The sequence below is a fragment of the Humulus lupulus genome, chromosome 2 (assembly GCF_963169125.1).
Source record: "Humulus lupulus chromosome 2, drHumLupu1.1, whole genome shotgun sequence".
Classification (NCBI taxonomy): domain Eukaryota; kingdom Viridiplantae; phylum Streptophyta; class Magnoliopsida; order Rosales; family Cannabaceae; genus Humulus; species Humulus lupulus.
Window position 1 is genome coordinate 195,705,348 of NC_084794.1, and position 26,648 is coordinate 195,731,995.

A 26,648-nucleotide genomic window follows, 5' to 3' on the forward strand; every position below is an offset into this window, starting at 1 on the left:
CCCAGCCTATTTCCCCCATTATTTGTCCGTGCCCTCTTATCACTGTCAGATTGCTTGTTATCAGGATGCCTTCTCTTCTGACCGTTACTGTTGTTGCCTGATTAATTGTTGCTATTATGGTTGTTATTTCTACTGGTCTGAGGTTGACCCTGCTGTCTAGGCTCAGGCTTACTGGCTTTCTCTTTACTTACATTAGCCTGCAGCCTCTCTACTTCTATTGCTGTCTATAGAACGTCGGCATACATAGTATTCCCTGGGTTTGCTAGCTTAACCCCCATCTCAATCTTTGGTCGAAGTCCCCTAACAAACTTAGACACCCTCAGATAGTCAGTGGGAACCATTTCTGGAGCGAACTTAGCTAGGCGGTCGAACTGTCGAGCATACTCTACCACTGATAAACTTCCTTGCTTCAAGTTGGCGAACTCCTCAACTCTTGAAGCTAGTACAGTCGAATGGTAATACTTCTTGTGGAACAGCTCCATAAATCGAGTCCATGTCATGGTGGCAACATCATGCGATTGCTGGACCAAGTCCCACCATATCCTGGCATCCTTCTTAAGCAATGACGAGATGCAGGATATACGGTCTGCATTACTGAGATTCATGTGCGTCAGAATTGGCTCCACATTCCTTAGCCACTCTTCTGCCTCAAAGGGGTCTGTAGTCCCTTCGAAGTTTGGAGCGTGCTATTTCCGGATCCTCTCATAAACTGGCTCTATGTGCTGTACTGGATACGACGCGTAGTTCGCCACTGGCCACCCCCCATATGGACCAACTTGTTGGGGTGCTGAGGCCACTTGTTGTGGCTGCGGCTACGGTGGAGGCTGAGGCCGAGTCTGAGGCTGAGCCTGTTGTCGCTGTTGCTGCAAAAGTTCCTTGACTTGTTGTCCCAGCTAGCGATCTCCGCAGTGTTGTCAGTTGGCGGTGCCGGCGCGTTGCGGCTGGCAGTAGCACGCACTCCCCTTCTGCGAACTGGAGAGGGGCTTCATTGTTCACTCGAGCAGCGTTGGAGGCATTTCCGTTGGTGCGTGCAGATCTTCGAAGCGACATCGCAGCAGAGTTCTAACAGTTGAAAGAAACATGTTAGAACTTTTCCTAATAGGCTCTAAGGAAAAACTTATTCTAAATAGACATAACTCGGACCTATTGATTATGACTTCTTATGAAAATTACATAAGTCTTCTTTATTTTTAGAATGGGTATCTATACTTAGAAAAACAAGCCATCTTTATTATTTCTAAGTCTGTTTCTAATCATACTATATGACTTAATTCTCAGGCTCGAAACTCATCTTTGTTCCAAAGTTAACCATATTGAGGGAGGGCTAGGATTAGTAAAATCGTTCCCACTACTATGGCCCCCTAACTCTCAATATAGAAACATGGTTCATTGATTTGTATCCACCCTCACCGAACTTAGTCATTATTTATTCTATTTATTATTCATTATGATTGCGAAAATAAAAATCAAACCCATACATGATAACAAAATAACATGATATTAATTTGGAAAAGAGTTTTCACTAATTACAACCATAAAACGAACAATAAATAAAACAAACAATGAAATTAACTATTCTAAAATTCAGGATCTTCTACATCCGATCCTTCATCTAGCATATCATCATCTAATTCTTCATAGTCTTCATTATCATGTGCCTCAAAATGTCCTCGAGGAAGGTTCGTAAAAATCCTATGTTTTTGCTCATTTGTAAACTGAAATTTTGATTTTGAAGTGAACCTAATTAAGAGAAAGTAATATCGCATTGCTGCTGGCAGTTCATCTACATCATCCATTGTTTCCCATATCTCCTCTAAGGCTGCAATTACGGGATGAAAATATCTAAATAGTCTAATTACTAAAACGTATAGTTCCGTTGCTCTCATCATGATTTGCTTAGACTCTTGAAGGTGACATATTTCTTTGTGGAACAAAAGCAGTCTCCAGGTGACTCTCTCTAATGTTCCTATGGTGTTCTCGGTTCTCTCATTCTCTTTAAAGCCTTAATGGCTCGGATATCCTCATAGGTTAATGCTTCGTTCATACTTAACTGAAAACATAAATGCTAAAATCGTTAGCTATACATATAAGCATAATAACTATAACTTAAATACTTACTCGGCGGTCAGATTCAGAGCTTTGAGTGTGTATATCGAGGAGAACTTCATGCGAATGAACCGTTTCTCTGATACCAACTGTAAAGACCCAACTACTCTAGACTTTGGACAATTAATGACTATTATACATAGACACTAATCTTTAATAAAACTCACAAGTGGAATAATCATAACTTCATTAAAACTTGTAAGACAAATGTTAAACTACATAAAATTTAAAGTAGGATATGGGATCCAATTGTTTTTAAAATAAAAACATAACATAATTTTAAATAAATGGATTACATAATAAAGTGCGGAAAATACATATAAAATTTAAAGAGACTTCATCCTCGAATCGAACGCTCGGTCAATCGATTCCATCCCGCCTCAATACACATCCCCAAGCTTCCAAGAACCTTTCCCGCCACCAAAGCTATTTTCCTGCACATATAAACATAAAGGAGTGAGCCTAATGCCCAGCAAGGAAAACCTAACACGTAAACCATATACATAAAATTCATAACGCAACATATAATAAAACATATCATAAACATATGTCACACATACTATAATGGCCATTATTACTTGGGGCTCGTAAACTAAACAACTCATATGCCCATTAGATTTGTGGGGCTTGCTAGCTAAGAAATTCATATGCCCATAAATTTATTGGGGCTTGTTAGTTATACGAGTCATATGCCCAAGTCTACAACATACATAACATAACACATAAATCATAAGTTAACATAACACATAAATCATAAGATCACATACAGCATAACATATAATATCCTATCCTATTTTCCTTACCAAAAATACCGGGATATGTGAACAGGTTTGGGACCTTGGGACACTCCTAAAAACCATCAAAGGAAGGTGAGTATACTTAAAGAAAAGGTATGAAAATAATGAAAGAACTATTCCATCGAAAGATACTTACCAAGAACCTTATGTTCAAGATCTTAGATTTCCTAACCAAGAATAAAGAATAGAGATATGATGTTGAGTAGAAAACTATAAGAACTTAAGGAAAACAATACCAAAATGAACTAAAGTTTGGAATACCTTGAATGCTTCTATGACCTATCTAAACCTTGAACCGAAATGTGCTATAAACCTTACTTCCCAAGTGTTTGGTAAGCTTATAATGATTAAGCATATAATCCCCAACCCAAGTGTTTAAGCACTCAAAAATAACCTAGCAGCTTGCAGCCTCTGAACTTAGCTTGATGAATGAATAAATGGCTGGGTACTAGGTCCTATTTATAGAGTTCAAGAATGAAAAGATCTTCATTTAACTTGAATAAAATAATGGCTTTTTAAGTGAAAAATATTTGAATTATCGTTCGGCAGAGGCTGAAGACTCGGTCAGAAAGATGCTGGACTTATCAAGAGGTTAAAGATTAAAATGAGAATGTTTTCAAAAACATTCAAAAATTCATCAAAGGAGTCGATATATCGCCTAGGCCAGTATGACCGAGGCTCGTCGAGGTGAACGTGCAAAGTTACGTGTTTTTCGTATCCCCGTACTGCGATATATCGCCCCCTATAGATGCGATATATCGACATATGCTGAATATTTAAACACGAAATTGCACATTTTTAGCCTAATTTGAATTGAGTAAACATCCTTGACTAAGTCCTCTAATGATTTCAAAGGTGCTGACAGACCCTAGGATATTCAAATATTAATCTTAATAAACTTATTCCTAAAAAATACTTAATTATCATTAAACATACATATGACAAGTGTTACTATCTTATTGGGTCTATCTAAACCTTATAATATAATAAATATCACCATCAATATCAGTCATATTAATCAAACCTTAGGTTAAAATTAATATTCTTAAACTATAGGTTAAACTTAGAAAATCTACAAGTGTTACTATAAGTGTCCAATTAAATCCCGGTCTGAATAAAAATCCACAGTCATAAAAATACTACAACTATTACTATTGCTACTACTATCTAACTAGCTAAGTAAAGTTCTTGGACTCTACAATGTGTTGCATATTTGTGAATGAACGGCAAGGGTCGGGAACAGGGAAGGCTGAGAATGGCAAGGGCCGAGAATGGCGAAGGCCGACAACGGGAAGGCCGAGTACGATGAGGGGCTAGGAGCGACGTTAAGCACGTGGAGTGCAAGTCGCCAGGGTGAGACTCTTCTCGGATGCCTGGGACATCCTTACAGTGTAGACCATGAACGCAGGGCCTGGTAAAGCGCCTGGGATGACATAACTGCTATGTGTTTAGCTTTTGGCTGCCTTGTTATATATTGATTGATAACTATGCATATGTTAATTGTTTGTGTTGAGTTTTCTTGTTGGGCTTCGGCTCACGAGTGCTCTATGGTGTAGGTAAGGGAAAGGGAAAGGTTGACCAACCATGAGTATGGAGAGCGTGAAGCAGCGTGTACATGTTTGGCCTGCCTGGCCACCACGACCAGGGGTATTTTTGGGAGATGCTATGTATTAATCCGAATTTTGTCATTTAGTCGACTTTGATCATATTTTTGAGTTGTAAAAATTTCTAAACAGTATTTTGGGATCCCAAATGTATAACGCTTTATAATTTCAATGAATGATTACATTTTCAAATTATATGACTTTTATTAAAGTTTAGCTACACTTTTAACCTAAAACCTCGATTAGAGAGTTAATTGCACGTTTTAAACTCACTTAGTAACGGCTCTAAGGAAGTAGGGCGTTCAACTTGGTATCAGAGCGAGCCAAGGTTTATGGTTCCTGGAGATTGATTGAACATGTATGCTCACTGTTAGTGACAAGCTCGGCTCATGTTTGGTTGGTAATGATTGAATTATATGCTTGATTATCTGTTTAAGTGCCCTGTTTGCCTGATTATTTTATATAGAGAATGATGAATGAGTTAACATATGGATGATGCTAGGGCATGGCTCCTTGAGTGTTGTATGTTATTTGTGTTATTTGGACTGTTGTTTATGGTTGGTTGATGTGAATTGGGAGGTGGTTTTGGATGTTGTTATCATGCCTGATGATCGACGTCGTTGATTGCAGGCATATTATTAAGATGCCTCAAAAATCATCCAGACTCCGCGACAATAGGGTCGAGGATGACAGCCAGGGTCAGGACCCTTCACCTGCCCCACAGAATTGGCAAAAGATGTTTGCCAAAATGGAAACGAGACTGCACCAAACATTAGAAGAGCTTCGACAGCTGAGGCAACAGGCCCCTCCTCAGGGCACTGGGTTGCAAGTTCAGCAGGTTGTGGCGCCAGTGCCAGTTCAGCCTGTTATGGAGAATAGGTGGGAACCTTTGTATGAGAGGTTCAGGAAGCAACATCCTCCCACCTTTGAGGGTGGACCAGACCCACTGCAGGCAGAGCAGTGGATGGATATGATTTTATCTATCCTGGATTTCATGAGGGTGGAAGGGAACGAGAGGGTAGCTTGTGCCAGCTACATGTTCAGAGAAGATGCTTGCATCTGGTGGGATGTAGTGAGTCAGAGAAGAAATGTTGCAGTTATGACTTGGGAAGAGTTCAGAAAAAATTTCAACGAGAAATATTATAGTGCTGCAGTCTGAGCTGCGAAGGTTGACAAGTTTATCAACCTGAATCAGAGCCGGTTGACAGTTACTCAGTACGCCTTGAGATTTGACCGTTTGGTGAAGTTCACGCCGGATTTGGTGCCAACTGATGCAGCAAGAAGGGATAGGTTTGTGCGGGGGTTGAATGTTATGATCGCCCATGATGTGAAGATTACTTTGGATTCAGAGAGTACTACGTATGCCTAGGTAGTGGACAAGGCCCTTATAGTTGAGGGGGCCGAGGATCAGATTTGGAGAGAGGGCACTGCTAGGTGCGATGCCAGAAGGACAGTGCCTCCTTTTACTGGATCCAGTCGGGGTAGTGACCCCATTGAACAGAAGAGAAAGGTCCAATATTCTTTTGTTCCTCCTAGCTTGGATAGGAGGGCATAGGGTGTTGTTAGTGGCCGTCAGGGCGGGGGTGACAACTGGAGGAGTTTCCTAGTATGTCCTCGGTGCAGGCGACGACATTGGGGAGATTGCAGGACCAAGGTCTGATTTATCTGTGGGAGTGTCAATAATTTGAAGAAGGACTGCCCACAAGCCAGGAAAGAGGAGCCGAAGCAGAGTGACACTCTCGCTCCTGCCAGAGTATTCACCTTGACTCAGACTGAGGCTGAGGCTAGCCCCTCGGTCGTGACAGGTCAGATTTTTAGTGTTGGTTCTTCTTTTACTGCATTGATTGATTAAGAGGCTACTCATTCATTTGTGTCTGCTAGAGTGATAGACCAGTTGTGTAGACCTAGTGAGTTGTTTGCAAGGGGATTTCAGACTTTGTTGCCGACTAGGGAACTGGTAGTCTCTAGGAGATGGATTAGAGCATTGCCAGTTGAGATAGATAGTAGAGAGTTGGCTGTTGATCTGATTGAGTTAGCGATGGATGACTTCGATATGATTCTAGGGATGGATTGACTATCAAAGTATGGGGCGACGATTGACTGCAAGCACAGGATGGTGACTTTTGAACCAGAAAGGGAGGTACCCTTTGTATTTGTGGGGACAGTTAGTGGACCGTGAGTACCTATGATTTCAGCACTGAAGGCTAGAAACCTGATGCAGGAAGGTTGCATAGGATTCCTAGCGAACATTGTGGATACCTCTAGGGTTGTATCGGTTGGACCGAGTGAGACTAGATTAGTATGTGAGTTTCCAGATCTATTTCCAGCGGACTTGCCAGGGTTGCCACCATAGCGAGAGATCGAGTTTGTTATAGAATTAGTGCTAGGGGCAGAGCCAGTGTCTAGGACACCTTATAGAATGGTTCCGGCAGAGTTGAAGGAACAAAAGATTAAGTTGTAGGAGTTACTGGATTTGAGGTTCACCAGACCGAGTTTCTCACCATGGGGTGCTCCAGTGTTGTTCATATAGAAGAAGGATGGATCCTTAAGAATGTGTATTGACTATAGGGAAATGAACAAGTTGACCATTAAGAACAAGTACCCACTACCTAGGATCAACGACTTGTTTGACCAGTTACAGGGGAAGACATTGTTCTCTAAGATTGACCTTCGGTCAGGTTACCACCAGTTACGGATTAAGGAGGAGAACATACTAAAGACTGCTTTCCACACGAGGTACGGACACTATGAATTCCTGGTTATGTCCTTTGGATTAACCAACGCCCCAGCAACTTTTATGGATATGATGAATAGGGTCTTCAAGGATTATCTGGATAAATTTGTGATTGTGTTTATTGACGACATACTGGTGTACTCTTAGTCTGAGACAGAGCACGAGCAACATTTACGTCGGTGTTACAGCAGTTGAGAGAGCATAGGTTATACGCTAAGTTCAGCAAGTGTGAGTTTTGGCTACCGCAAGTCACATTTCTGGGCCATATTGTCAATAAGGAAGGGATTCTGGTTGACCCAAGTAAGATTGAGGCAGTGAGAGATTGGCCTAGACCGAGCAATGTCCTGGAAGTTAGGAGCTTTCTGGGATTAGCAGGGTATTATCGATGGTTCGTTAAGGGGTTCTCCCGGATAGCCACACCGTTGAATGAATTGACGAGGAAGAAGACTAAGTATGTGTGGACAGACAGGTGTGAGAACAGTTTCAAGGAATTGAAGCGGCGACTGATCACCGCTCCGGTATTGAGTCTGCCGACAGACAATGAGAAGTTTGTGGTTTATTGTGATGCTTCCAGATAGGGTTTAGGGTGTGTGTTGATGCAAGACAGAAAGGTGATAGCCTACGCGTTGCCAGGGTTGGGAATGGCGAAGACCGAGAATGGCAAGGGCAGGGAACAGCGAAGGCCGACAACGGCAAGGCTGAGTACGGCAAGGGGCTGGGAATGACGTTAAGCACATGGAGTGCAAGTCGCCAGGGTGAGACCCTTCTCAGATACCTTGGACATCCTCACGGTGTAGACCGCAAACCCAAGGCCTGGTAAAGTGCCTGGGACGGCATAGCCACTATGTGTTTAGCTTTTGGGTGCCTTGTTATATACTGATTGATAGCTATGCATATGTTAATTTTTTGTGTTGAGTTTTCTTTCTGGGCTTCAGATCACGGGTGCTCTATGGTGTAGGTAAGGGCAAGGGCACCCGTGATCCGAAGCCCAGAAAGAAAACTCAACACAAACCATGAGTATGGAGAGCGTGAAGCGGCGTGTACATGTTTGGCCTACGTGGCCGCCATGACCAGGGGTCCTTTTGGGAGATGCTATGTATTAATCTGAATATTGCCGTTTAGTGGACTTTAATCATATTTTTGAGTTGTAAATATTTCTAAACATTATTTTGGGCTCCCAAATGTATAACGCTTTATAATTTCAATGAATGATTACAATTTCAAATTATATGACTTTCATTATAGTTTAGCTACATTTTTAACCTAAAACCTCGATTAGCGAGTTAATTGCACGTTTTAAACTCACTTAGTAACGACTCTAAGGAAGTAGGGCGTTACAGTCAGGGTCAGAGACAGTATCTAGGGCACCTTATAGGAAGGCTCCAGCTGAGCTGAAGGAACTAAAGGTTCAACTACAAGAGTTATTAGACTTGCATTTTATCAGGCCCAGTTTCTCACCATGGGGCACCCCAATTCTCTTTGTGAAGAAGAAAAATGGTTCTCTAAGGATGTGTATCGATTATAAAGAACTGAACAAGTTAACTATCAAGAACAGGTATCCTTTGCCAAGGACTGATGACTTGTTTGATCAGTTGCAGGGTAGGACGGTATTCTCCAAGATAGATCTTCGATCTGGTTATCACCAACTGAGGATCAGAGAGGAGGATATGCCGAAGACAACTTTTCGCACCAGGTACGGGCATTATGAGTTTTTTGTGATGTCATTTGGATTGATTAATGCCCCAACAACATTTATGGATCTAATGAACATGTTGTTCAAGGATTACATGGATTGATTTGTGATCGTCTTTATCAATGATATATTGATATACTTTAGTCAGAGATAGAACACGAGCAACACCTCAGATTGGTACTACAGAGGTTGAGAGAACACAAGCTGTATACAAAATTCAAGAAATGCGATTTTTGGTTACAACATGTGACTTTCTTAGGACACATAGTCAGTAAGGATGGAATTGTGGTGGATCCAGCAAAGATTGAGGCGGTCAGAGATTGGCCAAGACCGAAGAACGCTTCAGAGATCAAAAGTTTCTTGGGACTGGCAGGATATTACAGACGCTTTGTAGAGGGGTTTTCCAAGATTACGTCATCACTGACAGAGTTAACACGAAAAAATTAGAAGTTCCTATGGTTAGACAAGTGTGAAGACAGCTTCCAGAAGCTCAAGAAGAGTTTGATCACCGCTTAGGTTCTGAGTCTTCCTACAGATCAGGAGAAGTTTTTAGTTTATTGTGACGCCTCGAGGCACGACCTGGGTTATGTTCTTATGCAGACAAGGAAGGTGATTGCCTATGCATCACGTCAGTTGAAGGGTTATGAGCAGAGATACCACACACATGATTTAGAACTTGTAGCAGTGGTTTTTGAACTGAAACTGTGCCGGCACTACGTATATGGTGAAAAGTGTGAGATATACACATACTACAAAAGTTTAAAATACTTTTTCACTCAGAAGAATCTGAACATGAGGCAAAGACATTGGTTAGAGCTAGTAAAGGATTATGATTGTGAGATCCTTTATCACCCTGGGAAGGCGAACATGGTAGCAAATTCCTTAAGCCGGAAGGCTCCAGGATAGTTGTATAGTCCCAGGAAGATATCAAGAAAGTTGGCCGATGATATGACAAGAGGAGGAATTGAGTTAGTGGTGGGCCAGTTAGCCAACATCACCCTGTAATTTACTCTTTTGGAGAGGATTAAGGAAAAGCAGTTAGATGATCCACAGTTGGGGCAGATTAGAGGGGACATCCTAGCTGGGGTAGCTAAGGACTATACGGTGTCAAGCATGGGCTTGTTGAGATACAAGGATCGGATCTGTGTTCCAATGGACACTGGGATCAGATGGGAGATTCTGGATGAATCTCAAACTACCCCTTATTCTCTACATCCGGGCACCACGAAGATGTACCAGTATCTAAAAGTTTTATATTGGTGGTTTGGGATGAAGAGGGACGTGATTGAATACGTGGCAAGATGCCTGACCTGTCAGCAGGTCAAGGTAGACCATCAGAGGCCAGTAGGGCTGTTATAGCCTCTAGATATCCTGGAGTGGAAGTGGGAGGATATCATGATTGCCCAGAATAATAGGCTGCCATGATTCAATTTGGGTCATTGTGGATCGATATACAAAATTAGCTCATTTTCTACTAGGGAGCCTCTCTCTACTTCCAAGTTTTGGGAACGTTTACAAAGAGCAATGGGTACACAACTGAGGTTTAGTACATCTTTTCATCCTCAGACCGATGGTCAGTCTGAGAGGACTATTCAGATATTGGAGGACATGCTGAGAGCATGTGTATTGGACTTTGAAGGGTGCTGGAGTAAATACTTGCCTTTGATAGATTTTTTTTATAACAACAGCTACTGATCTACTATTGGAGTGGCACCTTATGGGATGATGTATGGTAGGAAGTGCAGATCGCCCATTCACTAGGATGAGCTGGGTGAGAGGAAGTATTTGGGTCCTGAGGCTGTTCACAGGACCACTGAGGCTATTGAAAAGATTAGAGTTTGATTGCTCGCATCTCAGAGTAGACAAAATAGTTATTCAAACCCAAGGTGGAGGAATGTGGAGTTCCAGGTGGGAGACTATGTCTTCCTGAGGGTTTCACCACTAAGAGGGGTGAAGAGATTTAGGGAGAAGGGCAAGCTAGGCCCTAGGTTTGTGGGACCATTTAAGATCCTAGAGAGGATCGGTCAGGTGGCCTATAGGTTGTCCTTACCCCCTACACTATCTAGCATGCACAATGTATTCCATATTTCCATGCGGAGAAAGTATGTATCAGATGGGACTCATGTATTGAGATATGAGGATTTGAAACTGGGGGTAGACTTGTCCTATGAGGAGCAGTAAGTTCATATTTTAGACAGGAAGGACAAGGTCCTGAGGAACAAGACTATACCTTTAGTTAAGGTATTATGGAGGAATAACAAGGTCGAAGAAGTGACCTGGGAGCTAGAGGCAGATATGCAGACTCAGAATCTCGAGCTGTTTAGGTAAAATTTTGAGGACACAATTTTTGTAAGGAGGGGATAGTTGTAACATCCCAAATTACGTAATAAGGCTTATGGCCTTGATTAGGGGGCCAGGATGGAAAAATATGGAATTATATGTTTATATGATATATTTGTGTATGATTATGTGAGTTATATGATAATGTAACTAGATATGCATGTTTAGGAGTATTAAATATGCATGTGGGCCCGCTTGTTATTAGAAGGGAAATTTTTCGTAATTTGGCCTATTGTGGGCATAATTGTATATATTTGCATATATGTGATATATGTGAGAGACCACATTATTATGTGGGTTTATTTGGGTTACTCGGCATGAGATGATCCTAGGAAGCAAGTTAGCAGGAAAGTCACAACGAGACCTAATACCCGACTCAGGGTGAGTCAAGGGTATTTTCAGTAACTAGCTCGGTATCGGGTTATCAGGTAATGGGAATGAATAATTGAGGATATATTTGGAGTTAGTGAGATTAGAAGGGGATATCGAGAATTTTGACCATTTTGCCCTCGGGGACATTTTTGGCACCTCGAGCCTTAGGATTAGCTTAAGATTACTTAAGCCTTAAGAAACAAACATAAACACAAAAAAACACTCAGCTCACCCTAACCGACTCTCTCTTTCTCTCTCATTCTCTCTCAATTTTCTCTAAGTGAATTGTTTGGGAAAAGGTGAATTCTTGGCTGAAAGCTTGGGGAAATTGATGGCCTAAACTTGGGAATCGGTTTAGCTACAGTTAGGAGGGCTTAAATAATAATTTAAGGTAAGATTTAGACTCTGTTTTCCACTGAATTCATGTGTTAATTTTTAGTTGGGTTTTGTTACTGGGAAGATATTAAAGTTGCTATGGGGATTAAATTGTGGTTTTAGAATTGAATTGGGATGATTTTGATTGAGTTGGCTCAAGAAAAACAAGAGAAATTTTGGGTTCATGGGGGCGCGCCGCGACCCTGTTCTTGGGGTACCGCGGCCTTTTGGAACCCAGGGACCAAGGAAGACGTTTGACGCGAAGGCGCGTCGCGGCGCCTGTTAGGCTGCGCTATGGCATGTGTCCAGTGAGAAGGGAGGCTAAGGCCTCTGACTTGGGTAGGTCGCGGCGCAAGTTCCTGGTGCTGCGACGCTTAAGGGGTTTTGAGCCCCAGGAGGGTTTTGAGTGTGGGAACTCAACCCTACGGGCTCGGGATCGATTCTAGTACCCGATTTAGTAGAATCTGAGGTCCCGAAGGCTAGGACTCGGTCCGGAAGCCTTTATTTTCTCATATTGACAGAATCCTATATTATGTTTGTGACTAGGTTATCGCTAGTGGCTCATAATTGGGATCGTGCTCGAGGGTCGTTCTTATTTTACACTATACTCGGACCTGAGGTAAGAAAACTGCACCCATTACGTGATATATGTGATTAGGGTTTGGCCCAACTTTTAATAATAGTTATGATTAGGGCTTGGGCCCCTGAGAATGATTATGTTTAAGTTATCATTTCGCTTGTTGATTGAACATACTTGAATATTCTGTATCTGACTAAGTGTTACATGATTGTTCACATGGTTTGCGTAGCTAGGGCTTGGCCCGTTAAGGAGCATGGTTATTACTATGTTTGCGATTTCTTGATGATATATTATGATTAGTATGTATGCATGATTGTATTGTTGAAGAATGCCTATCTGTATTTATTTTTGTATCTGTATCTGAATATCTGGTTCAGGGCTTGACTTATTTGTCAAGGACGAAAATAGTGCGCTGCGCGCTGGTCGAAAGCCTTAGGCCCAAATCAGTAATGTACCATTACGTTATCCAACCCAATGGTCAATGGAAAACAAAAGTGTTTGGCTTGCTCTATGGCTAGTTACTCAGACCTAAGGGCAAGGGCCCCAGGTCACTCTATGGTCACATAGCTAGGGCATAGGGCCCCGGGGTTGACTCTATGGTCAAATACTCAGGGCAGCGGCCCCAAAGTGGTCCAATGACCATTTATTTGTAATTATACGCCTTTATGAGTTGGTTATTAGTGCTGGACATAATAGATAAGTATTTGTAAATCTGTATTCTTTGTTCATGCACATGTTTTAGTTTTCTTGCTGAACCTTGGCTCACAGATGCTTCGTGGTGCAGGTAAGGGAAAAGGAAAGCTTTACCAGCCATGTGTTGGAGAGCTTCGGTGGTGGCGTGTAAATATGCGGCTGCTCGTCCACCACGGTCGAGGATATCTCAGAGGAACTAGGGTAGTAGCCTTAATTTTGTTGCTTAGGTCGACGAGTTATAACTTTTGATGTATATACACCCTTTTAAATGTTTGTTGTAATATTTTGGAATCCCATGTATGAATGAAACTTTTTAATTAAAAGTCAACAGTTCCTGTGACCAGATTTTTTAACCCTAACCCTTGACATTAACCTTAGCTACACGTTTATAACCAAAAGACTTGATTAGAAAGTTTGACACAATTTAAAATACACAGTGTGACAATCCTTTATTAGGAGGACGTTACAATGCGCCTCATCAAGAATCTCTATTTTAACTTCTAGAACATTTGGCACACATATTCGTCCCTTAATCTCACTGTTCCACAATTACTGAGAGTAAATTCTTTGCTACTCCCATCTTAGATTCCTTCTTTATACTTTTGTATTTGCGGATCTTTATCCTGCCCTTCCGTAATTCTGTCTAGCAAAGTTGAATCCGGAGTCAAATTTGCTAAATCCCTTATGATGAACTCTATACCTGCTCATTCTACTTTCTCCAACAACTTGGCAGGTATAATTCTTATAGCCACTACTTGCCATTGGCTTCTACGACTTAGGGCGTCGGCTACCACGTTCGCCTTTCGCTAATGATACAATATTTCGTAGTCGTAGTCGTTGACTAGTTCTAATCATCATTGTTGCCTCATGTTTAGCTCCTTTTGAGTAAAGAATTATTTCAGGCTTTTATGATCTGTATAAATTTCACATTTCTCCCCATAAAGATAGTGTCACCATATATTCAGTGCGAACACTACTGCTGTCAATTCCAAGCCGTGTGTCCGGTAGCGTTTTTCATATCCTTTCAACTGCCTAGATGCATATGCTATCACCTTCTCCGTTTTCATCAATACGCACCCTAGTCCATGTTTTGACGCATCACAATATACCACAAATTTCTCATTATCTATTGGTAGACTTAATACAGGTGCCGTGATAAGTCTATCTTTCAGCTCATGAAATTTCCGTTCGTAATCCTTCGTCCATACAAACTTGATACCTTTTTTGGTCAGTTCTGTTAAGGGCGTAGCAATCTTAGAAAAACCTTCTACGAATTTTCGGCGATAGCCTGCCCCCAAGATAACTTCTTACCTCCGAAGCATTTATTGGTTGTGCCTAATCTTTTACGGCTTCGATCTTTATTGGGTCAACCTTAATACCATCCTTACTAACAATATGTCCTAAGAATGGCACTTGAGTTAGCCAAAATTCACACTTCTTGAATTTTGCGTACAATTAATGTTCCCTCAACCTTTGCAGTGTCAATCTTAGATGTTCTTCGTGATCCTCTTCAGTTCGCAAATAGATTAAAATGTCATCTATGAATACTATCACAAACTTATCCAAATAGTCTTTGAAGACTCTATTCATAAGGTCCATAAATGCCGCCAGGGTATTGGTAAGCCCAAAAGATGTCACCCAAAATTCATAGTGGTCGTACCTGGTACGGAATGCTGTCTTCAGAATGTCTCCTTTCTTCACCCTTAACTGGTGGTACCCTGACCTTAGGTCTATCTTTGAGAACACCACCTTTCCTTGGAGTTGATAAAAAAGATCGTCTCTCCTTGGCAAATGGTATAATCAATGCACATCCGCATTGACCCATCCTTCTTCTTTACGATTAACACTGGTGCTCCCCATGGTGAGTAACTTGGCCTAATGAAACCTAGGTCAAGTAGTTCCTGCAGTTGAACCTTTAACTCCTTCAATTCAGTGGGCGCCATTCTATAAGGTGCCTTCGAGATTGGTGATGTTTCCGGTGCTAGCTCGATTGTGAACTCAATTTTTCGTTGTGGTGACAATCTCGTTATGTCTTCTAGAAATACATCCAAGTAGTCACATACTATCCTCGTGTCTTCCGGTCTCCATGTCCCCGTTTTTGCTGTATTAACCATGCTTGCCGAAAATTCCATGCATCAATGCTGTAACATCTCCCCTACTTCTAATGCGGAAATGATAGGAATTCGTAGTCCTGTTGCTGTTCCCATGAACGAAAAAGGATCCTCTCCATCATGCTTAAACACCACCATTTTCTTCTTGCAATTGATGGTAGCGTTGTACTTCGTCAACCAATCCATCCCAAGGTTTACGTCAAAATCAGTCATATCCAGCTCAATCAAGTCTACATATAGCTCTCTACCATCTAACCTCAAAGGCAAGGCTCTAAACCACTTCCTAGATATTACTACCTCCCTGATTGGTAACATGGTACCAAATCCCTTAGCATGCATCTCATGAGGTATATTAAATCTTTCCACTATTCTCTTAGCATGCAGTAACGTCTCTTGCCTGAGAGATAAGTTCCCACCAGATTCTTGCATCGTCCCTGAGCATGTGATTTTCACAGGCTACCTTGTCATTCCCTTCAACTCCCATGAAGTCTAGAATTTACCCATCATCCATTTCTCTGCCTTCCATGGATCAGCACTCCCCTCAAACATTGGAGGATGTTGCTTTCGGAAACATTCATACAATGGTTCCAAATGATTTCCAACTCTAGGAATCGCTACAATCAGTGCTATAGACTGTTGAACATCTCTGATCAATAGTGCTGGCTGAGCTTGTTGCTGCCTTAGCTATCTCAGTTCCCTTAACTCCTCGGTCATCCTCATGTCTTCTTGCATGGCCATAAATTGTACCTCCAACCTTTGGTAGGCGATATGAGGATCTTCCACATGCCTATTTCCCCCATCAACTGGTGGAGGGTTGTCACTGCGGTTAGCTCGCGTACTGGGCCTCACAAGAAGTTGGCCGTCAAGGTTGCGATTCACCCCAGCGTTCCTTCGGACTTATCTTCTAGAAACCATGGTTTCAATTTGTGCCTGAAACCAGCAGTGTTTCTTAGTGTAACTCTTTCAAATTAGAAACAAAAAACATACTTTTAAATCCATCAAACGACTAATCTCCATTTATTCATAAAACCCAAAATATTCAGAAATATCCATCATTCACAAAGGTTCTTAACCCAAAATGTAAGAACAAAATCAACTAAAATCGATCCGTTCACAACGAAACATCTACAACCACATCCTATGCATAGGAAAAGAACTTTTGAGCTTATTTAACAACTCTACTGAAATTCCTTGATTAGATGGTTCATTGGACATTTCGAACCCTTGTTGTCTTATGAAGGCCTTAAGCGTACACTTGTACTTAGCAACTTTGTGAGCTCTGTCTTGTACGTGCTTCCACACCGCCTGAAGTTCTTCCAACATTGTAATGCCCTAGATAGCCAAGACCGTTACACTATGTGTTTATAAAGGTGCAAGACTTGCTAGTGAAGTCGTTTAATTTGAAACGTGTCACCGAAACTACAGTTGAACTAGGGTTAAAAGATTTTGTCCTCAAAAGCTTCATTTCTTATAACCAAACATTTTCTTTACATGGGATCCCATAAGTAGTAAAGTTAAAAGACAGTCTACAAATTTTTAAGACTACAATACAGTTATTAGCCACTCTAATGAAAAACAGACAATTAAGCTTTTCTCGTCCTGTATCACTCCTCGGTTGTGGCGACCGATCAGCTGACTATGTACATTCATCCCCACAACTCTCCATCTCAGGATTGGTCCAACTTTCCTTTGACTTTACCTGCACCACGTAGCACCCGTGAGCCAAGGCCCAGCAAGAAAACACAATAGCAGAGCATAATCATTAAGCAAATAACCATATAACTCATACAGTATAAACATATACTCAACAGTTTATACATTCATGTTGTTCAATTATTCAGCATACCAAGTTCATCATCTCATATCATTAATCAATTCACATAAGATAACTAGGGTTAACGCCCTTAGGCTGCACCCTCTATTTATCCCACTTACTCTGACCCGCTTAAGCTGAGCTCAGTGAATATTAAGCTGTCCTCAGCAACTAGTGGCTGAGCCACTGTAACGACTGAAATTTACTAACAAGGCCGAAGGGCCTTGATTAGTGAGTCGGGAGGGCATAACTGGATTATATGTGAATTAATGATTAAAAGCATGTTATATGGCTATTTGAATATCTGTGATGCATGGCTATGTGTATTAGTATGCATGTAGGCCCTGATTAGGTTAGAAGGGCATAATTGTAATTTTGGCTTGTTGGGGGCATAATTGTATATACATGTGATAAACTTTCGAGACCACATTATTATGAGGATATACATTTGTAATCTGTGACTCGAGATGATCCTAGTGAGCGGTTTAGCGAAAAAGTCACGACGGGGATTTATACCCAGCTCGGGGCGAGCCTGGGGGTATTTCTGGGAATTTAGAGAATATATTGGAGTCTATCTTGACATTGAGGAATATAATTGGTGATTAGTTAGGTATCGGGAAGTAAGTGGTAAATATTAGAGACACTCGAGGAATTAGCGGGAATTGGATGAAATGACCAAAATGCCCCTAGGTGGATTAAAAGGCTTAGGAAGTATGGGAGGGTATTGTGGTCATTTGGCTTATAAGGGATAAATGGTATTAGGCTTTATACTTAGTGGATTGTGTAGAAAGGGCTGGAATTCTGAAGGAAAGAAAGGAAAGAAAAGAAAGAAGAGAAGGAAAAGAAAAGAGAATTGGAAGTCTTTCTCTCTCTCTCTCTCTCAGTTTAAGCTCTTTCTCACCATTTCTTGAGGTCTTTTGGGGCAGAAACTCAGGAAGAGTTTGGGCAAGAGCTTGAGGCTAGGATCCCTATTCTAGTTTGAGGAATTGGCAGAGCAGTCCATCCATTTAAGGTAAGGTTCACGGTAGTTTTCAGTTTCTAGTTCTTGGTATTGTTGTGGATTTTAAGCTGAGTTTTGGTGGGGAATTTTAGGGAAATTGAAGCTGAGATTTGGGGAGATGAAGGCCAAGATAGTGAGGAGGATAACCTAGGCTAAGATCATCCAGCAAAGGTAAGGAATTCTAGTTTAAGTTCTATGGTTTCAGTTGTTGTTTTGTTGAGTTTCTGAACTTTAGGTTCAGCTATGGTGAATTCTTTGTTTAGGGGTGCATGTGATTGAGTTATGTATGGTTGGGATGTTTGGGATGAGTGGAGGATGTTAGCAGGCTTGTTTTTATGTTTGGTTGAAGTTTGGAAGAGTTTTGGTAAGGTTTGGCTCGGGGAAAATCGAAGGAGGAAAAGGCAGGATTTGCTGTTCTGTGACTAGAGCTACAACGCTAGTCATTGGACGCTGTTGCGCTTGGCTGAGTGGTCTGGGGCGCTTTAGTATCTGTTTGTAGCCCTGTAGCACTCTCCTTAGAGCGCTGTAGTGCTACCCTGTTTTCAGAAAAATGGTTTTTGGGTTATTTTCAAGGGTTTTTGCTCGGGGGTTCGGGGATTGATTCCACCTCCTCGTTTGGTAGAATTAAGGCTTCCCAAGGGCTTGGGATTGGTCCCGAGGCTAGGTTTTGGACTTGAGGTTTGGTGATGATTTTTATTTATGGTTGTAACTAGGTGTACGCTAGGGATCGAGAGGGATCGTGCTTGAGGATCAATTGTACAAAGCTAGCGAATCTGAAGGTAAGAAAACTGCACCCGGTTATGTGTTTGTGATGGGACTAAGAGCTCCCTATATCTATATGATGTCATAGATGGTTTTATGCCATGGGACATGTGATAAACGGCCTAAGGGTGCCGTAAATTATACTTGCGCACAAGGCGCGACTCGGCCACTGGTAGCCGAGGACAACTTAAAATTCACTGAGTTCAGTTTAAGCGGGTCGGATTCAGTGGGATAAATAGAGGGTGCGGCCTAAGGGCGTTAACCCTAGTTATCTTATGTGGATTGATTATTGTTATGGAATGATATACTTGGTATGCTGAATACTTGAATAACATGAATGCTTAAACTATTGAGTACATGCTTATGTGAAATGAGTTATCAGATTGTCTATTGAATGATTGTACTCTGTTATTGTGTTTTCTTGCTGGGCCTTGGCTCACAGGTGCTTTGTGGTGCAGGTAAAGGCAAAGGCAAGTTGGACCAATCCTGAGATGGAGAGCTGCGGGGCTGAATGTACATAGTCAGCTGTTCGGCTGCCACAGCCGAGAAGTGGAATAGGAAGAGATATGCTTAATTTTCTGTTTAGCCTTAGTATGGCTAATCACTGTTTTTAAATCTTGAATCTTTTGTAAACAGACTTTAACTTATTACTTTTGGGATCCCATGTAAAAAGAAAATGATTATTTATAAGAAATGCAGCTTTAGAGACCAAAATCTTTTTACCCTAGTTCAACTATAGTTTCAGTAACACATTTTGAATTAGATGACTCGATTAGCAAGTCTTGAACCTTTATAAACACACAGTGTAACGGTCTTGGCTATCCAGGGCGTTACAACTTGGTATCAGAGCATCCTATGTTTAAGGGTTCCTGAAGACTGGATGGACATGTACATTCACCGCGAAAGCCAAGCTCGACTCAGGGTTTGGTAAATTGTGTATACATGACTATGTGCTTAAATGATTTGAATGAGATATGATTGTTGATATCTGCTTGATTAATATGGAGCATGAGATACTGATAGGGCCTGGCCCTTGACTATTGCATGATGATATTGAGGCGTGCTTATCAGCACTGCTATGTATGTGAATGAATATATGGATGAATATTTGGATCAACTGTTATAATTTGATTGCTTGTGAATGATTGGAGTTCCAGTGATGGATCATGAAAGGATTATTACCTTGTCATCATAGTCTGATTGCTGAGTCGTTGATTGTAGATTGACTTGGATAATTATGCGTCCAAGAAAATCTACACGACTAGCCGGCAGGTCTGAGACCGGAGATGATGACCAGGGTCAGACCCCTCCACCAGTCCCTGAGAACTGGCAGCAGCTTATGGCAAACATGCAGGCTCGGCTACAAAGCCATGATGAACAGATCCGAATTCTGCGGCACCAGGCTCCATCAGGGAGTGTTGCCCCCATTGTGCCACCGTCAGTGGTACCTATTGTACAGCCAATAGAGGTTGGGAATAGATGGGAACTGTTGTATGAGCAGTTCAGGAAGCAGCAACCCCCGATCATTGAGGGAGGACCTGATACACTAAAGGCTGAACAGTGGATGACCATGATTACTACCATTATGAACTTTATGAGGGTAGAGGGACATGACAGAGTGGCCTGTGCCACATATATGCTGAGGGAGGATGCCTAAATCTGGTGGGAGGTGGCATCACAGACCAGAGATGTTACTGCTTTGACTTGGGAAAGATTTAAGGACCTATTCAGTCAGAAGTACTATAATGTTGCCATCAGGGCAGTGAAAGTAAATGAGTTCGTGGGGCTGGTTCAGGGCACCATGACCGTTACAGAATATGCCCTAAATTTTGACAGACTTGCAAAATTTGCACCAGATCTTGTGCCTACTGATGCAGCTAGGCAGGACAGATTTATTAGAGGACTTAATGCTATGATAACCTGGGATGTGAGAATTACAACAATATCTGGAGGGAAAACTTATTCCCAGGCTGTGGAGAAGGTTCTTACTGCTGAGGAAGCGGAAAATAAGATCTGGAGAGAGAGTGCAGCAAGGCAGGAGGGTCACAGGGCGGTGCCTCCATAATCTGGTTCTGGTAGGGGCGGAGGCCCCAGTGATTTAAAGAGGAAGACCTCTAATGCTTCTACCATTCTTAGTCCTAATATGAGAGGTCAGGGTACTCAGGGTGGCCGCCAGAGAGGTGGTGATGCATGGAGGACTTACCCTGAGTGCACGAGGTACAGAAGACGCCATCCGGGCGAATGTCAGGCTAAGGCCTGTTATGTGTGTGGGATGGTGGGACACCTCAAGAAAGACTGCTCGACAATGAAGAAGGGGGATGCGGGGAAGGTGGACATCTTGATTCCAGCTCGAGTGTTCACCCTGACGCGGGAAGAGGCCGAGGTTAGTCCTTCGGTAGTGACAGGTCAACTTTCTAGTGCTGACACTCCTTTTATTGTATTGATTGACTCTGATGCTACATATTCGTTTGTTTCTAGTAGGGTGATTGATAGACTGTGTAGACCTAGTGAGTATTGTACTTCAGGGTTTGGGACTATTCTTTCTACAGGGAAACTGGTAGTATCTAGGAGGTAGATTAGAGCACTGCCATTGATAGTTGATGGTAGGGAGTTGTCAGTAGACTTGATTGAGTTGCGTATGGAGGACTTTGATATGATTTTGGGTATGGATTGGCTGGTTAGATATGGAGCCAGCATTGACTGTAGGAAGAAGATGGTGACCTTTAAGCCAGAGGGTGAGGATCCCTTTATTTTTGTGGGAGAGGTGCATCGACCCCGCATACCCAGGATATCAGCGCTGAGAGCCAAAGATCTGTTACAAGGAGGTTGTATAGGTTTTTTGGCTAGTGTGGTGGATACCACCAGGGTTTCATCAACAAGACCGGAAAAGACCAGATTGGTTTGCGAGTTCTTGGATGTGTTCCCTGAGGACTTGTCGGGGTTGCCGCCGCGTAGAGAGATTCAGTTTGTTATAGAGTTGGCACCGGGGACTGAGCCAATGTCGAGGGCACCATATAGGATGGCACCGGCGGAACTAAAAGAATTGAAGATACAGTTGCAGGAGGTTCTGGATTTGGGGTTCATCATGCCTAGCTACTCGCCATGGGGTGCTCCAGTTTTGTTTGTGAAGAAGAAGGACGGGACTTTGAGAATGTGCATAGACAACAGGGAATTGAACAAGTTGAATATCAATAATAAGTACCCCTTACCAAGGATTAAAGACTTGTTCAATCAGCTGAAGGGTAAGACAGTGTTCTCAAAGATTGATATTCGATCTGGTTATCGCCAGCTGAGGATCAAGGACGAGGACATACCGAAGACGGCCTTCCGAATGAGGTACTGGCACTATGAGTTTCTGGTCATATCATTTGGTTTGACCAATGCCCTAGTAGCCTTCATGGATCTGATGAACAGGGTGTTCAAGGACTTTCTGGATGAGTTCGTTATTGTCTTCATCGACGACATTTTAGTGTACTCCAGTTCAGAGGCAGAGCACGAGATTCATCTTCGACAGGTTCTTCAGAGGTTGAGGGAGCATCAGTTGTACGCCAAGTTTAAGAAATGTGAATTTTGGTTACCAGAAGTGACATTCCTTGGACATATTGTGGGTGCAGATGGGATTAAGGTGGATCCATCTAAGGTGGAGGCAGTTAGGGATTGGCCGAGGCTAAGGAACGCCTCAGAGGTGCAGAGTTTTCTTGGTCTAGTGGGTTATTACAGACAGTTTGTGGAAGGTTTCTCAAAGATAGTAGCATCGATAACAGAACTGACACAGAAGAATTTGAAGTTTATCTGGTCAGACAAGTGTGACGACTTATTTCTGCTCCTATGTTAAGTCTTCCTTCGGGGGAAGGGAAGTTTGTGGTCTATTGCGATGCATTGAGATTGGGTTTAGGTTGTGTGCTGATGCAGAATGAGAAGGTCATAGCTTATGCATCATGACAGCTGAAGGAGTATGAACAGCGGTATCCTACCCATGATTTGGAGCTAGCAGCGGTGGTATTCGCACTGAAGATTTGATGGCATTATCTGTATGGGGAGAAGTGCGAGGTATAAATTGACCATAAGAGTCTAAAGTATTTCTTTACACAGAAGGACCTAAACATGAGACAGAGGCTTTGGCTAGAGTTGGTGAAAGACTATGATTGCGATATTCTTTACCATCTGGGGAAAGCCAATGTAGTGGCGGATGCATTGAGCCGGAGAGGCCCAGGTCAGCGATACAATTCCACCCAGATCTCGAGAGAGTTAGCTGATGAGATGGTCAGAGCGGGAATAGAATTGGTAGTGGGCCGGTTGGCCAATATTACTCTGTAGTCGACCCTGCTAGAGCATATTAAAGAGGGACAGTTGGTAGACGCTCAGTTACGGGAGGTTAGAGAGAATGTCTTAGCGGGAATAGCCAAGGACTACTCTATTTCTAAGGTTGGTTTGCTTCGGTATCAGGGGCGGATTTGTGTTCCAGCTGATGAGGGGATCAGACGAGAGATACTGGATGAGTCTCATATGACGCCGTACTCACTTCATCCGAGTACCATGAAGATGACCAGGATCTACAGATGTTATATTGGTGGCCCGGGATGAAGAAGTATGTGGTAGAGTACGTAGCTAGATGCTTAACCTGTCAGCAGGTGAAAGCTGAGCATCAGCGACCAGCAGGGTTGCTTCAGCCTTTGGGTATTCCCGAATGGAAATGGGAGGATATTACAATGGATTTTGTGGGATGTTTACTTAGGATGGTAAGGCTTCATGACTCGGTGTGGGCGATAGTAGACAGATACACCAAGCCAGCCCATTTTCTTCCAGTGAGGTCGACATATACTGTGGATCAGTATGCTAAGTTGTATGTGAGGGATATCATATGTCTCCATGGGGTTCCTAAGTCTATAGTGTCAGAATGGGATCCTATCTTTACTTCCAAAATTTGGGGTGGTTTGTAGAAGGCTATGAGGACTCAGTTGAAGTTCAGTACAGCCTTTCATCCTCAGACTGATGGACAGTCTGAGAGGACGATTCAGGTGTTGGAAGATATGCTCAGGGAGTGTGTGATCGACTTTGAAGGGTCATTGAGTAAGTATCTCCCATTGATTGAATTTTCATATAACAATAGTTACCAATCAACGATTGGAGTGGCTCCCTGAGAGATGTTATATGGGAGGAAGTGCAGATCACCAATTCATTGGGATGAGATGGGTGAGAGGAAGTATTTGGGGCCAGATATGGTTCAAAGGACAAGTGAAGCTATTGAGAAGATCCGAGCTAGGATGCTCGCCTCATAGAGCAGACAGAAAAGCTACGCTGATCCCAAGCGTAGGGACATGGAGTTCCAGGTTGGGGACCATGTGTTTCTTCGAGTTTCACCATTGCGAGGGGTGAGGAGGTTTGGTAAGAAGGGCAAGTTAAGCCCTAGGTTCATTGGACCTTTTGAGATCCTAGAAAGGATTGGTTAGGTGGCTTACAGGTTAGCCTTGCCACCATCATTGTCAGGAGTCCATGACGTATTCCATGTTTCTATGCTCCGGAAGTACGTCTCAGATGTTACTCATGTGTTGAGGTATGAAGACTTGAAATTGCAGTCAGACCTAGCTTATAAGGAGCAACCGGTTTTGATCTTAGATCGGAAAGATAAAGTACTACAGAATAAGACAATTCCTCTTGTCAAGGTGTTATGGAGGAATAGTAGGGTCGAGGAAGCAACCTGGGAGCTTGAGACAGCGATGCGGGATTAGTATCCCGAGTTATTTAGGTAAATTTCGAGGACGAAATTCTCATTAGGAGGGAAAAGTTGTAACGACCCAAATTTACTAACAAGGCTTAAGGGTCTTGATTAGTGACCCGGGAGGGCATAACTGGATTATATGTGAATTAATGATTAAACACATGTTATATGGCTATTTGAATATCTGTGATGCATGACTATGTGTATTAGTATGCATGTAGGCCCTGATTAGGTTAGAAGGGCATAATTGTAATTTTGGCCAGTTGAGGGCATAATTTTATATATATGTGATAAACTGTCGAGACCACATTATTTTGGGGATATATATTTGTAATCTGTGACTCGAGACGATCCCAGTGAGCGGTTTAGCGAAAAAGTCACAACGGGGATTTATACCCGGCTCGGGGCGGGCCTGGGGGTATTTCTGGGAATTTAGAGAATATATTTGAGTCTATCTTGACATTTAGGAATACAATTGGTGATTATTTAGGTGTCGGGAAGTAAGTGGTAAATATATGAGACAAATCGAGGAATTATCGGGAATTGGGTGAAATGACCAAAATTCCCCTAGGTGGATTAAAAGGCTTAGGAAGTATGAGAGGGTATTGTGGTCATTTGGCTTATAAGGGATAAATGTTATTAGGCTTTATACTTAGTGGATTATGTAGAAAGGGCTGGAATTCTGAAGGAAAGAAAGGAAAGAAAAGAAAGAAGAGAAGGAAAAGAAAAGAGAATTGGAAGTCTTTCTCTCTCTCTCTCTCTCTCTCTCTCTCGGTTTAAGCTCTTCTTCACCATTTCTGCAGGTCTTTTAGGGCAGAAACTCAGGAAGAGTTTGGGCAAGAGCTTAAGGCTAGGATCCCTGTCCTGGTTTGAGGAATTGGCAGAGCAGTCCATCCATTTAAGGTAAGGTTCAGGGTAGTTTTCAGTTTCTAGTTCTTGGTATTGTTATGGATTTTAAGCTGAGTTTTGGTGGGGAATTTTAGGGAATCTGAAGCTGAGCTTTGAGGAGGTGAAGGCCAAGCTAGTGAGGAGGATAACCTAGGCTAAGCTCATCCAGCAAAGGTAAGGAATTCTAGGTCAAGTTCTATGGTTTCAGTTGCTATTTTGTTGAGTTTCTAAACTTTAGGTTCAGCTACGGTGAATTCTTTGTTTAGTGCTGCATGTGATTGGGTTATGTATGGTTGGGATGTTTGGGATAAGTGGAGGATTTTAGTAGGCTTGTTTTCATGTTTGGTTGAAGTTTGGAAGAGTTTTGGTAAGGTTTGGCTCGGGGAAAATCAAAGGAGGAAAAGGCAGGATTTGCTGTGCTGTGACTAGCGCTACAACGCTAGTCATTGGGCACTGTAGCGCTAGGCTGAGTGGCCTGGGGTGCTTTAGTCTCTGTTTGTAGCGCAGCGCTACCCTGTTTTCAGAAAAAGGGTTTTTGGGTTATTTTCAAGGGTTTTTGCCCGGGGGTTCGTGGTTTGATTCCACCACCCCGTTTGGTGGAATTAGGGCTTCCCGAGGGCTCGGGATTGGTCCCGAGGCTAGGTTTTGGACTTGAGGTTTGGTGATGATTTTGATTTATGGTTTTAACTAGGTGTGCGCTAGGGCTCGAGAGGGATCGTGCTTGAGGATCAATTGAACAAAGCTAGCGAATCTAAAGGTAAGAAAACTTCACCCGGTTATGTGTTTGTGATGGGACTAAGAGCTCCCTATATCTATATGATGTCATAGATGGTATTATGCCATGGAACATGTGATAAATGGCCTAAGGGTGTCATAAATTATACTTGCGCACAGGGCACGACTCGACCACTGGTAGCCGAGGACAGCTTAATATTCACTGAGCTCGGTTTAAGCGCGCCGGAGTCAGTGGGATAAATAGAGTGTGCGGCCTAAGGGCGTTAACCCTAGTTATCTTATGTGGATTGATTATTGATATGGAATGATATACTTGGTATGCTGAG